We start from the raw sequence: 13,177 nt of genomic DNA, 5'->3' as shown, positions 1-13,177 counted from the left end.
GAGGTTCTGGACAGGTGTATTTTATACTGATAACAAGTTCAAACAGGTGCCATTAATACAGGTAACGAGTGGAGGACAGAGGAGCCTCTTAAAGAAGAAGTTACAGGTCTGTGAAAGCCAGAAATCTTGCTTGTTTGTAGGTGACCAAATACTTATTTTCCACCATAATTTGCAAATTCATTAAAAATCCTACAATGTGATTTTCTGGATTTGTATTTCTCATTTTGTCTGTCATAGTTGAAGTGTAGCTATGATGAAAATTACAGGCCTCTCATCTTTTTAAGTGGGAGAACTTGCACAATTGGTGGCTGACTAAATACTTTTTTGCCCAACTCTATAATATCACAATATGTTTTCACATTTTGGACTGTCTTTTATGTTGTTGAATAATACAAGTTCTAAATTTGCTTTATGAGTAGTGTGTGACCCCAGGGTGAAAACACATTCTAAGTGATTTCAATGGGTCTCTCTCCATTCTGATCTTTTTCATTGAACAGTATAAAACAAACTCCTAGGGGACCCTATTATCTTTGGCTACATTAAATGTTTAATCTTAGCTACTTCGCCTATTCCTCTTTTGATTTGAAAGATACTGTTGCACAAACAACCTGCTGATTTAGGGCTACACCATCACTGGTACCAGGCTGTATAACTAGCTACATTTAATGTGACTCAGTACATTTTATTAGCTAGCCAGCTAACTAGCGATTAGCATTTTTTACATTTATTTTACCTTTATTTAACTAGGCAAGTCAGTTAACAAATTCATATTTACAATGTTGGCCTAGGAACTGTGGGTTAACTGCCCTGTTCAGGGGTAGAACAGATTTTTACCTCAGGAATTCGATTTAGCAACTTTTCGGTTACTGGCCCAAAGCTCTAACCACTAGGCTACCTGCCTCCCCAGGTAGCGGCCCAACAGGACTAGCTGTTTGCAGATGTAAGAAACACAAACTAATAGTGTAATTGTAGAACGCTGGTGGATTTATAATATATATATATATAATACTTTTTTGCCCCACTGTATATATGAATGTATAGGGTATCATTAGCAAACATACAGGCTGTGGTCCAGTCGATAGAGAGATCAGAGTAGGCCTTTGTGTCCACATGCCGCTTCATGGAAAGCAAAATAAAAGCGATATGGTAAGGATATCACCCTGGAACACAACAAACACGGAAGCTGACATCTTCATCGTTTGGTCTTGGGCTAAGATTTTAAATGGCTCTTCCTTAGTGGAAAGTTCCCCCCTTTTCCATCCTGCCATCATAAATCCACCTCAGTGAATCACACTATAGGCCTCCCTCTCTTGGCGTGTCCTCAGAAACACTGAGTGTGCATATTCAATGTTTCTACTCACATTTATTCCTAGTCCAACTGCCATTCATCTGACTGAATTCAGTTATTTTCTCGGTCATCATGAAATAGGAAATACTATGTTTTAAGGGGAACATGTTTACAACATCTATATTATAATATGCTGCTCATTCTAAGCTGCGGGAGGATCTACAATGTTTTACCGATTTCCTTCATTTTAGAATCAAAAGAAGCGTGCTGTCCTCTTACATTCCACTGGCCACTTTTTAATGGGCTGGGTTATGAATTATTGTGTTTTTTTTATGGTTTCGGTGTTTGGAATGGCATAGTTATTATTGGAGATTCAACGGTCATACCGCAACTGATAAGCGTTTGTAGGCCAATTTTGAATCTGTTGAATGATGGCTAATTTAGCCTTGCTAAAGAATTGTTAACAGGATACAGTTGAAGTCAGAAGCTTACATACACCTTAGCCAAATACATTTAAACTCAGTTTTTCACAATTCCTGACATTTAATCCTAGTAAAAATTCCCTGTCTTAGGACAGTTAGGATCACCACTTTATTTAAGAATGTGACATGTCAGAATAATAGTGTAGAGAGTGATTTATTTCAGCTTTGATTTCTTTCATCACATTCCCAGTGGGTCAGAAGTTTACATACACTCAATTAGTATTTGGTAGCACTGCCGTTAAATTGATTAACTGTTTTAACAACCTTCCCACAATAAGTTGGGTGAATTTTGGCCCATTCCTCCTAACAGAGCTGGTGTAACGGAGTAAGGTGTGTAGACCTCCTTGCTCGCACACGCTTTTTCAGTTCTGCCAACAAATTTTGTATAGGATTGAGGTCAGGGCTTTGTGATGGCCACTCCAATACCTTGACTTTGTTGTCCTTCCTGACTGATGTCTTGAGATGTTGCTTCAATATATCCACTTAATTTTCCTCTCTCATGATGCCATCTATTTTGTGAAGTGCACCAGTCCCTCCTGCAGCAAAGCACCCCCACCACCGTGCTTCACGGTTGGGGTTGTGTTCTTCAGCTTGCAAGCCTCCCCTTTTTTCCTCCAAACATAACGATGGTCATTACGGCCAAACAGTTCTATTTAATTTTCAACAGACCAGAGGACATTTCTCCAAAAAGTATGATCTTTGTCCCCATGTGCAGTTGCAAACCGTAGTCTGGCTTTTGTATGGCGGTTTTGGAGCAGTGGCTTCTTCTTTGCTGAGCGGCCTTTCAGGTTATGACCATTTAGGACTCGTTTTACTGTGGAGATAGATGCTGGAGGAAACATGTACAAAAGTATCTTCACAAGGTCATTTGCTGTTGTTCTGGGATTGATTTGCACTTTTTGCACCAAAGTAGGTTCATCTCTAGGAGACAGAACACATCTCCTTCCTGAGCGGTATGACGGCTGCGTGGTCCCATGGTGTTTATACTTGCGTACTATTGTTTGTACAGATGAACACGGTACCTTCAGGCGTTTGGAAATTGCTCCCAAGGATGAACCAGACTTGTGGAGGTCTGCAATTTGTTTCTGAGGTCTTGGGTGATTTATTTGGATTTTCCTATGATGTCAAGCTAAAGGCACAGTCAACTTAATGTATGTAAACTTCTGACCCACTGGAAATGTGATACAGTGAATTATAAGTGAAATCATCTGTTTGTAAACAATTGTTGGAAAAGTTAGTTGTGTCATGCACAAAGTAAATGTCCTAACCGATTTGCCAAAACTATAGTTTGTTAACAATAAATGTGTGGAGTGGTTGAAAAACGAGTTTTAATGACTTCAACCTAAGTGTATGTAAACTTCCGACTTCAACTGTACGTGATTCTCCATACCCGTTACAGGTTCACTAATGGAAAGCCTTGCATGGAATTTTTCAATTAACTTGTTAATGGCGATACTTTCTTCATTCTCAGAAAAAAGGCATCTTAGAAATGTCTGTGCCCAGTTGCAGATGGTTCTACAAAACAACAGTGAAAACTTGAGATATTAAATCGACGCTTTGCACAGAGTGAGGAGTTCCCTTGCCATTTTAGCTGACGGCAGGTTAGTAACTTTTGTAACAAAATTATTTTATTGTGCCTGTCCGGTTGCACACAGACTTTTATGGTCACACAAGGTGCCACTGGTGGATTCAAAACGAGTAGCCTAACAGTTATTTACATGGCCACAGTTGCATTTTTAAACAACAGTATTTTTCTGTACGAAATCAATCTTATGTAAACATAGGGTGACAGTGAGCAAAATAACCACGGACGGGAAGTTGACAATGGCTTATTATTAATAAGCATAAATAAACTATTTCTATTTGCAGTCCTCAAATTCATTTTTTTAAATGTTACCTTTATTTATACAGGTTTTTGCTCATTGAGATAATCTCTCTTTTCCAAGAGAGACCTGGTCCAATAGCAGCAGGGGGAACAATGTTTCAGACAAAACAACTTACATACACTAACACAACATTAAACAAAACCATAAACACACATACAGTACAACAATTACATATTACATTCAAAACACAAACATCTTGACTAAAAACAATTACACTCTTCTATGATATATACATCGATCAAGTGTTTAAACTCCACCAACGAAACTAGATCATCACATTTTAAAATATTCAGGAGAGAATTCCAGGACGAAGGTGCTAAGTAACTAAAACTATTTCTACCATGACCTGTTCTAATTTTTGGTACTGCAAATCAGAATGGGACCGTAATTGATATTTATTTACTGACCTGACTAAAAAAGAACAGAGATAAAATGGCATTTTACCCAGTATGGCCTTATAAATCAGTGTATACCAGTGTTTAAGCCTACACAAGGTCAATGACGACCAGCCAACAGCGCTGTAGAGATCACAATGATGTGTTAGACGTTTTTGATTTGTAATGAACCTGAGGGCTGTATGATACACTGAATCAAGTGCTCTCAGGGTAGTGGCTGAGGCCTGCATATATATAACATCACTAAAATCTAAAACTGACAGTAATGTACATCGTACCAGCTCCTTCCTGGCATCAAAAGAAAAACAAGCCTTATGCCGGTAATAAAATCCTATTTTCAGTTTGAGCTTCTTTATCAAGTTCTCTACATGCACAGTGAAGCTCAGCTTATCATCAACCCACACACCCAAATATTTGTACACTTTAACTTGCTCTATAGTATGTCCAGCCAATGAAGCAATGACATGATTTGTAACATGCCTGGCATTTGAAAATACCATGCATTTTGTTTTACCCGAATTTAGAATCAGTTTTAAATCATACAGATTCTGTTGTATGATGTTAAATGCTCTTTGGGCATTTTCAAAAGCTAAAGATAAACTACTATCACTTGAATAAAGAACAGTATCATCTGCATAAAAATGAACATCCGCTGTTTCAATTAGATCCCCAATGTTGTTGATATACAAAATGAACAACAGTGGGCCCAAAATAGAACCTTGCGGAACACCTGAGCACACCTTTATGGACTCAGATTTACAACCATAGGTAATTTATAAACCAATCTAGAGCATGACCAGTAATTCCACAACATTTTAACCTTTGCACTAACACAGTGTCAAAAGTCTTTGACAAATCAATAAAAACAGACACACAATGTAACTTCTTATCAAGAGCACAGTGGATGTCATTAAAAACCTTCAATGTTGCTGAAACAGTGCTGCCAGACCTAAAACCTGACTGCATTCCATTTAAGATGTTGTTTTCTTGGAAGTAGGTATTTAGCTGCCTACTAACTAAGGACTCCAGTACCTTTGACAGTACAGACAATTTCGATATGGGTCGATAGTTGTTAAGTAGCGAGGGATCGCCACCTTTCAGGAGAGGCAGTACAAAAGCAGATTTCCATAACTTGGGTATTTCCTTAACATCAAGCGTAAGGTTAAAAATACATGTTACGGGGGAACAATGATGTCTGCAGCTAGGTGTAGGAGGCGGGGGTCTAGTTCATCAGGACCAGGGGATTTTTTTTAAATCAATTTCTTTCAGGGCTTTACACACTTCTGAAACAGAGAAGAATGAAAAGGAGAACCTGGTGAAGGAGTGCACAGGGGTGTCAGGTAAATTTATAGGGGGCTCAATTATACCTTTGACCTTTTCAAATAAACTGCCTGCGTCTAAAAAAAATGCTGGTTCAAGGCTTTCAGAATGGAGGTTCTCTCAGTTACAATCTGTGTGTCGACCAACAATTGTTTAGGAAGCTGTGTATCTTTTCTGCACTCCAAACCTTTCACTACTTGACAAACTTTGAATGGATTATTTACATTTTGTGAAGTAGATTTCAGGTATTGGTCTGCTTTCAATTTACGAATCATAGCCACACCCATATTTTTAATATGTTTAAAAGCCATCCAATCATCTGCCAAACCAGTCCCTCTTGCTTTAGCCCACACAGCATTTCGTTCCCTTATGACTTTTGTAAATTCCTTAGTAAACCAAGGGTTCTCTCTGCCTTTAATCCTGATTTATTTAAAAGGGGCATGCCTATGGCATACATCCTGGAATTGTGGAAGTAAAAAAAGGCTAGTTCAACATCAGGGATTAATTCCATTCTATTCTATTCAATGCTAGATACATCATGTAAAAAACCTTGAATATCAATACACTTCCAGTTTGTTTTCGTAATAGCACATGGAGATTTCTTAGGAATTTTACCATCTCTCACACAGGCAATAGTACAGTGATCACTTATGTCATTTGCAAAAATACCAGAAGCATTAAAACGATGAGTAGTATTGGTTAAGATCAAATCAATCAAAGAGGATTTCAGAGGAAATGTTATATTCAACCGAGTTACACTGTTGACAATCTGAGTGAGATTGTAGGTATTGCACAGAATTTTAAATTGATCAGAGCTAGATGTTAGCCAGTCCTGATTCAAATCACCCATCAGGACAAACTCAGAATTGACATTCTGTGATAACAATTTGAAAATACAATCCAGAGAGCCAACAGTAGCAGATAGAGGTCTAGAACAGCAAGATACAACAATATTTAATTCAATACAATCTAATTAACCAGATCCAATGATCTACCACCCACAAGGCAGGTTGCCGCTAGTGCAAGGGGTGGGCAAAGTACTTTTTTCTCCCCAATTGGTAGTTACAACCTTGTCCATACGGAAGCAGCAGCGATGAGACTCAGGAGAGGCAAAGGTCGAGAGCTGTGCCTCCTCCAAAACACGACCCAGCCAATCCGCACTGCTTCTTGATACAATGCCTGTTTAACCCGGAAGCCAGCCGCACCAATCTGTCGGAGGAAACACCGTGTCAGCGTGCACTGCGCCCAGCCCGCCGCAGGAGTCGCTAGTACGCGATGGGAACAAGGAAATCTTTGGCCTGACAAACCCTCTCCTAATCCAGACGACGCTGGACCAATTGAGCACCGCCTCATAGGTCTCCTAGTCACAGCCAGCTGTGACACAGCCTGGGATCAAACCCGGGTCTGCAGTGATGCCTCAAGCACTGCGATGCAGTGCCTTAGAACGCTACGCCACCCAGGAGCCCCCCGCCCCAAAAATGCAGCCCTCGGTTGAATTTCAAAATCCCGATGTGGCCCTCGAGCCAAAAAGTTTGCCCACCCCTGCGACCGTGCATCATTATAAAATTGCGCTAACAAATAGCATTATATCGTCATGAGCGGAAGTGAGAAAGTGAAATCATCACATGAGAAAGGCCATACTACAGATGTGCATCCTATTTCACCTTTATTTAACCAGGTAGGCCAGTTGAAAACAAGTTCTCATTTACAACTGCGACCTGGCCAAGATAAAGGAAAGCAGTGCGACAAAAACAGCACAGAGTTACACATGGGATAAACAAACATACGGTCAATAACACATTAGAAAAATCTATGTACAGTTTGTGCAAATGTAGTAAGATTAGGGAGGTAAGGCAATAAATAGGCCATAGTGGCAAAATAATTACAATTTAGCATTAACACTGGAGTGATAGATGTGCAGATGATGATGTGCAAGTGGAGATACTGGGGTGCAAAAGAGCAAAAAAAACAATATGGGGATGAGGTAGTTGGGCGGGCTATTGACAGATGGGCTGTGTACAGGTGCAGTGATCGGTAAGCTACTCTGACTGCTGATGTTTCTAGTTAGTGAGGGAGATAAGTCTCCAGCTTCAGTGATTTTTGCAGTTCGTTCCAATCATTGGCAGCAGAGAACTGGAAGGAAAGGCGGCCAAGGGAGTTGTTGGCTTTGGGGATGACCAGTGAAATATACCTGCTGGAGCGCATGCTACGGGTGGGTGTTGTTATGGTGACCAGTGAGCTGAGATAAGGCAGGGCTTTACCTAGCAAAGACTTATAGATGACCTGGAGCCAGGTGATTTGTAGCGAGGGCCAGCCAATGAGAGCATACAGGTTGCAATGGTGGGTAGTATATGGGCCTTTGGTGACAAAACGGATGGCACTGTGATAGACTACATCCTATTTGCTGAGTAGTGTTAGAGGCTATTTTATAGATGACATCGCCGAAGTCAAGGATTGGTAAGATGGTAAGTTTTACGAGGGTATGTTTGGCAGCATGAGTGAAGGACGCTTTGTTGCGAAATAGGAAGCCAATTCTACATTTCCTTTTGGATTGGACATGCTTAATGTGAGTCTGGAAGGAGAGTTTAAAGTCTAACCAGACACCTAGGTATTTGTAGTTGTCCACATATTCTAAGTCAGAACCGTCCAGAGTAGTGATGCTTGACGGGAGGGCCGGTGCGGGCAGCGATCGGTTGAAGAGCATGCATTTAGTTTTACTAGCAGTTGGATGCCATGGAAGGAGTGTTGTATGGCATTGAAGCTCATTTGGAGGTGTGTTAATACAGTGTCCAAAGAAGGGCCAGATGTATACAGAATGGTGTCATCTGCGTAGAGGTGGATCAGAGAATCACCAGCAGCAAGAGCGACATCATTGATATATACAGAGAAGAGAGTCGGCCCGAGAATTGAACCCTGTGGCAACTCCATAGAGACTGCCGGAGATCCGGACAACAGGCCCACCAATTTGACAAACTAAACTCTATCTGATAAGTAGTTGTTGAACCAGGCGAGGCAGTCATTTGAGAAACCAATGCTATTGAGTCTGCCAATAAGAATGCGGTGATTGACAGTCGAAAGCCTTGGCCAGGAAATGATCGGTGATCTGTTTGTTAACTTGGCTTTCAAAGACTTTAGAAAGGCAGGGCTGGATGGATATAGGTCTGTAACCGTTTGGATCTAGAGTGTCTCCCCCTTTGAAGAGGGAGATGACCGCGGCAGCTTCCCAATCTTTAGGGATCTCAGACGAGACGAAAGAGAGGTTGAACAGGCTAGTAATAGGGGTTGCAACAATTGCGGTGGATAATTTTAGAAAGAGAGGGTCCAGATTGTCTAGCCTAGCTGATTTGTCGGGGTCCAGATTTTGCAGCTGTTTCAGAACATCAGCTGTCTGGATTTTGGTGAAGGAGAAGCAGGGGGGTTTGGGCAGATTGCTGAGGGGGGTTCAGATTAGAGGTCGACCGATTAGGATTTTTCAATGCCGATACCGATTATTGGAGGACCAAAAAAGCTGATACCGATTAAATCGGCCGATTAAAAAAAAAAAAAGTGTAATAATGACAATTACAACAATACTGAATTAACACTTATTTTAACTTAATATAATACATCAATAAAATCAATTTAGCCTCAAATAAATAATGAAACATGTTCTATTTGGTTTAAATAATGCAAAAACAAAGTGTTGGAGAAGAAAGTAAAAGTGCAATATGTGCCATGTAAGAAAGCTAACGTTTAAATTCCTTGCTCAGAACATGAGAACATATGAAAGCTGGTGGTTCCTTTTAACATGAGTCTTCAATATTCCCAGGTAAGAAGATTTAGGTTGTAGTTATTATAGGACTATTTCCCTCTATACCATTTGTATTTCATTAACCTTTGACTATTGGATGTTCTTATAGGCACTTTAGTATTGCCAGTGTAACAGTATAGCTTCCGTCCCTCTCCTCGCTCCTCCCTGGGCTCAAACCAGGAACACAACGACAACAGCCACCCTCGAAGCGTTACCCATGCAGAGCAAGGGAAACAACCACTTCAAGACTCAGAGCGAGTGACGTTTGAAACGCTATTAGCGTGTGCTAACTAGCTAGCCATTTCACTTCGGTTACACCAGCCTCATCTCGGGAGTTGATAGGCTTGAAGTCATAAACAGCGCAATGCTTGACGCAATTCTGCCTACCATCGCTCAGTCAAATACTTAGATACTTGTATGCTTGTATGCTCAGTCAGATTATAAGCAACACAGAACACGCTAGATAATATAGTCAACCATGTGTAGTTAACTAGTGATTATGATTGATTGATTGTTTTATAAGATAAGTTTAATGCTAGCTAGCAACTTACCTTGGCTTACTGCATTCACGTAACAGGCAGTCTCTCTTGTGGAGTGCAACGAGAGAGAGGCAGGTCGTTATAGCGTTGGACTAGTTAACTGTAAGGTTGCAAGATTGGATCCCCCGAGCTGAGAAGGTGAAAACCTGTCGTTCTGCCCCTGAACGAGGCAGTTAACCCACCGTTCCTAGGCCGTCATTGAAAATGAGAATGTGTTAACTGACTTGCCTAGTTAAATAAAGACTAAATAAAGGTGTAATTTTTTATATATATTTTTTTTTATTTATTTATTTTTTATTTTTTTTTAAATCGGCCAAATCGATGCCCAAAAATACAGATTTCAGATTATGAAAACTTGAAATCGGCCCCAATTAATCGGCCATTCCGATTAATCGGTCAACCTCTAGTTCAGAGCTGTTGGCCGGGGTAGGGATAGCCAGGTGGAAAGCATGGCCGGTCGTAGAAAAATGCTTAATGAAATTCTCAATTGTCGTAGATTTATCGGTGGTTACAGTGTTTCCTAGCCTCAGTGCAGTGGGCAGCTGGGAGGAGGTGCTCTTATTTTCCATGGACTTTACAGTGTCCCAAAACTTATTGGAATTAGTGCTACAGGATGCAAATTTCTGTGTGAAAAGCTAGCCTTTGCTTTCCTAACGGACTGTGTATATTGGTTCCTGACTTCCCTGAAAAGTTGCATATCACAGGGGCTATTCGATGCTAATGCAGTACGCCACAGAATGTTTTGTGCTGGCAGTCAAGTCAGGAGTGAACCAGGGGCCGTTCTTAGTTCTACATGTTTTGAATGGGGCATGCTTATTTAAAGAACAACCAGGCATCCTCTACTGACGGGATGAGGTCAATATCCTTCCAGGATAACGGGGCCAGGATTGATCAGAAAGGCCTGCTTGCTGAAGTATTTTAGGGAGCATTTGAGTGGTGGTCATTTGACCGCGGACCCATTACGGACACAGGCAATGAGGCAGTGATCGCTGAGATCCTGGTTGAAGACAGCAGAGGTGTATGTGGAGGGCAAGTTGGTCAAGATGAGGGTGCCCATGTTTACGGATTTAGGGTTGTACATGGTAGGTTCCTTGATAATTTGTGTGAGATTGAGGGCATCTAGCTTAGATTGTAGAACGGGCCGGGGTGTTAAGCATATCCCAGTTTAGGTCACCTAAAAGTAAGAACTCTGAAGATGGATGGGGGGCAATCAATTCACATATGGTGTCCAGGACACAGCTGGGGGCTGAGGGGGGTCTATAACAAGTGACAACAGTGAGCGACTTATTTCTGGAAAGGTGGATTTTTAAAAGTAGAAGCTTTAGAACTGTTTGGGCACAGACCTGGATAACAAAACAGAACTCTGCAGGCAACTCCACCCCCTTTGGCAGTTCTATCTTGACCGAAAATTATGTAGTTGGGGATGGAGATTCAGAATTTTTGGTGGCCTTTCTATTTTCTCTTCTTATAAAACCACTCATGGCACAAGTAGTGAATGTTTCTATTTAGAATTTTTCTACAAATTATTCAATTTGCCTATTCACTCGTGGCACTGGGGATTAGTCTACAGGCCACTATCAGTTCCACTGTATCTCTCTGGCACCTGCGCAGTTAGATGTAACCATGCAGTTACATGATTCCTACCATATTGCTTTTCCAATTCCAAATACGAATAGCAAAATAAAGCTAGTCTGTTTTCTAATGTTGGCTGATTGTGAAGGTGCCATGGACAAAATACTGGCCTATATGACAGTTCCCACAGCTACAAAATCACAAACCCTGCCTAATTTCTACAATTTATCTTCTTAAAATGTGATTTAAACCTAACATTAACCCCACTGTTAACCTGTATGCCTAACCTAAAATTAAGACCAAAAGTCAACAACAAAATGACTTTGTGGCTGTGGTAACTAGAGGAAACCCCTATGCATTATGGCATGAGTTGATACATGACCTAGTCTACTGTAGCTAAATGCAAAAAGAATATGCACGACTTTCATGTTTGAAAATCAGTGGAAAGCACACATTCACAGCTATTTCGCACACCTAAACACACAGGTTGTACACTGGTAGCGTGTGTTTTTCCTGATATACAATGTTATGAAAAGGCCAAAGAAGCCTGCTAATCGCTCCCTCTGTATCCTTACTTTCCTATTGGCTGAAATTAACATCGTAATATCATTGCCCAACAAGCTCATTACCATTGGGATTTATTTTCTATTGCCAACGGTGAAAGGCTTAGAACAAATTGTAGAGTTACTTTCAGACATCTCACCTGTATCCCCAGTTGTTTTGGAGGCTTCTTCGTTAATTTGTCAATTGCGACATATTCATTTCTTGTAGAACGGCAGATCTTCATAACTGTTTGTCTACAGCCATTTTGAGCTGTACCTCGAGCTAAGGATGACGGGGGAGAGAGTAGTAAGTCGCTGCTCTTTCAATCAAAATCTTACTCAAATTTATGTTGGTAATAGTCAGACAAGTAGAAACTGAAAACATAGTTTGAATTTATTTCGATATTTTTCATGCATTTTGTAAAGAATGGAATGTGTTGCAAGCGCATAGTTCCCGAACCCCCCTTTTTGAGTGAAATGGTATGTCTCTTAGAATACTGGGTTAGCTCGTCAAATGTAGCCAATCAGCGACGTTGAAATGTAAGCCTCCAAATTATCAATATAAACAGGACTTGACGCTTGCAAGTACAGTAGAGGTATGATGCAAAAAAAATGCAGACTGTTATTTAATCTTCAACCAGTATTTGAATTTATGATGAACAGCCCTGCAATGCTCTGTGCTCCCGATCAAGATCTGTGCATACACAATATAATAAGTAGCCTATGCTGTCCTATCTTAGAATGAAATGTGAGTTTCACATAGGCATGGGTTGTGTTACTGTAGTTGGACCGCAAACAGTTTGGGGGTCGTCATTCTTTTTCATATTTTTCTATTACACAATAAAGTAGGTTATATCAAATTATGAGAATCCATATTTTGTGTTACAGTAGTAATAGTAGTAGTATAGTATATTAGTAGGCTATTCTGATGACAGTTTCCATTATAGAAGCACACCATGTTGCTTCTGCAATGTGTAGGCTATTCTGTTCCACAAACAAACAACTCCCCGATGGTGTAGAACAATATGCTGCTGCCTCCCTGGATGTATTCAAGCATGATGTTATTAGTTTTGCTGGGATCAGAGTCACTTCAGGCTACACATGTCCTGTTCAGTTAACCGCTGTCACAGCCTGTAGTGTATGGTCCCTGGCAGGTGGTGTTGCTCACTGCTGTGGCGGTGTAGTGAGGCAGAACGAGAGAGGCTTTTCACAGTCTGAAGAATCGCCTTCACACACGCATGCACATGCATGTGCACACACATTCTCTCGCTCAGTCACACATGCAAAATATAGTGTTACAGGTGTTATTATCGAATACACATATTACTGGCTGAAGCATGGTTTTCTTCCTATAGGATGTTGT

The 13,177-nt window shown here is 40.7% G+C and overlaps 1 protein-coding gene across 4 annotated transcripts in view; it reads right to left on the bottom strand.

Moving 5' to 3' along the window:
* Positions 1-12,102, bottom strand: part of LOC110535556 (zinc finger protein 438) — a 96,704-nt gene extending 84,602 nt beyond the window's left edge. For 2 of the 4 annotated variants that reach the window (XM_021620623.3, XM_021620622.3), the window contains exon 1: positions 11,976-12,102. The gene's annotated coding sequence lies outside the window, so the exon portion shown is untranslated. The remainder of the gene's footprint in view (positions 1-11,975) is intronic. The other 2 variants (XM_090189852.1, XM_090189851.1) reach the window with 2 other exon arrangements.
* Positions 12,103-13,177: the final 1,075 nt, after the last annotated feature.

Source organism: Oncorhynchus mykiss, chromosome 11, assembly GCF_057628025.1.
Source record: "Oncorhynchus mykiss isolate SJ-2025 chromosome 11, ASM5762802v1, whole genome shotgun sequence".
NCBI classification, from domain to species: Eukaryota; Metazoa; Chordata; class Actinopteri; order Salmoniformes; family Salmonidae; genus Oncorhynchus; species Oncorhynchus mykiss.
Note: the sequence above shows the minus strand (reverse complement) of the source record. Positions and strands in the feature narration are given on the sequence as shown.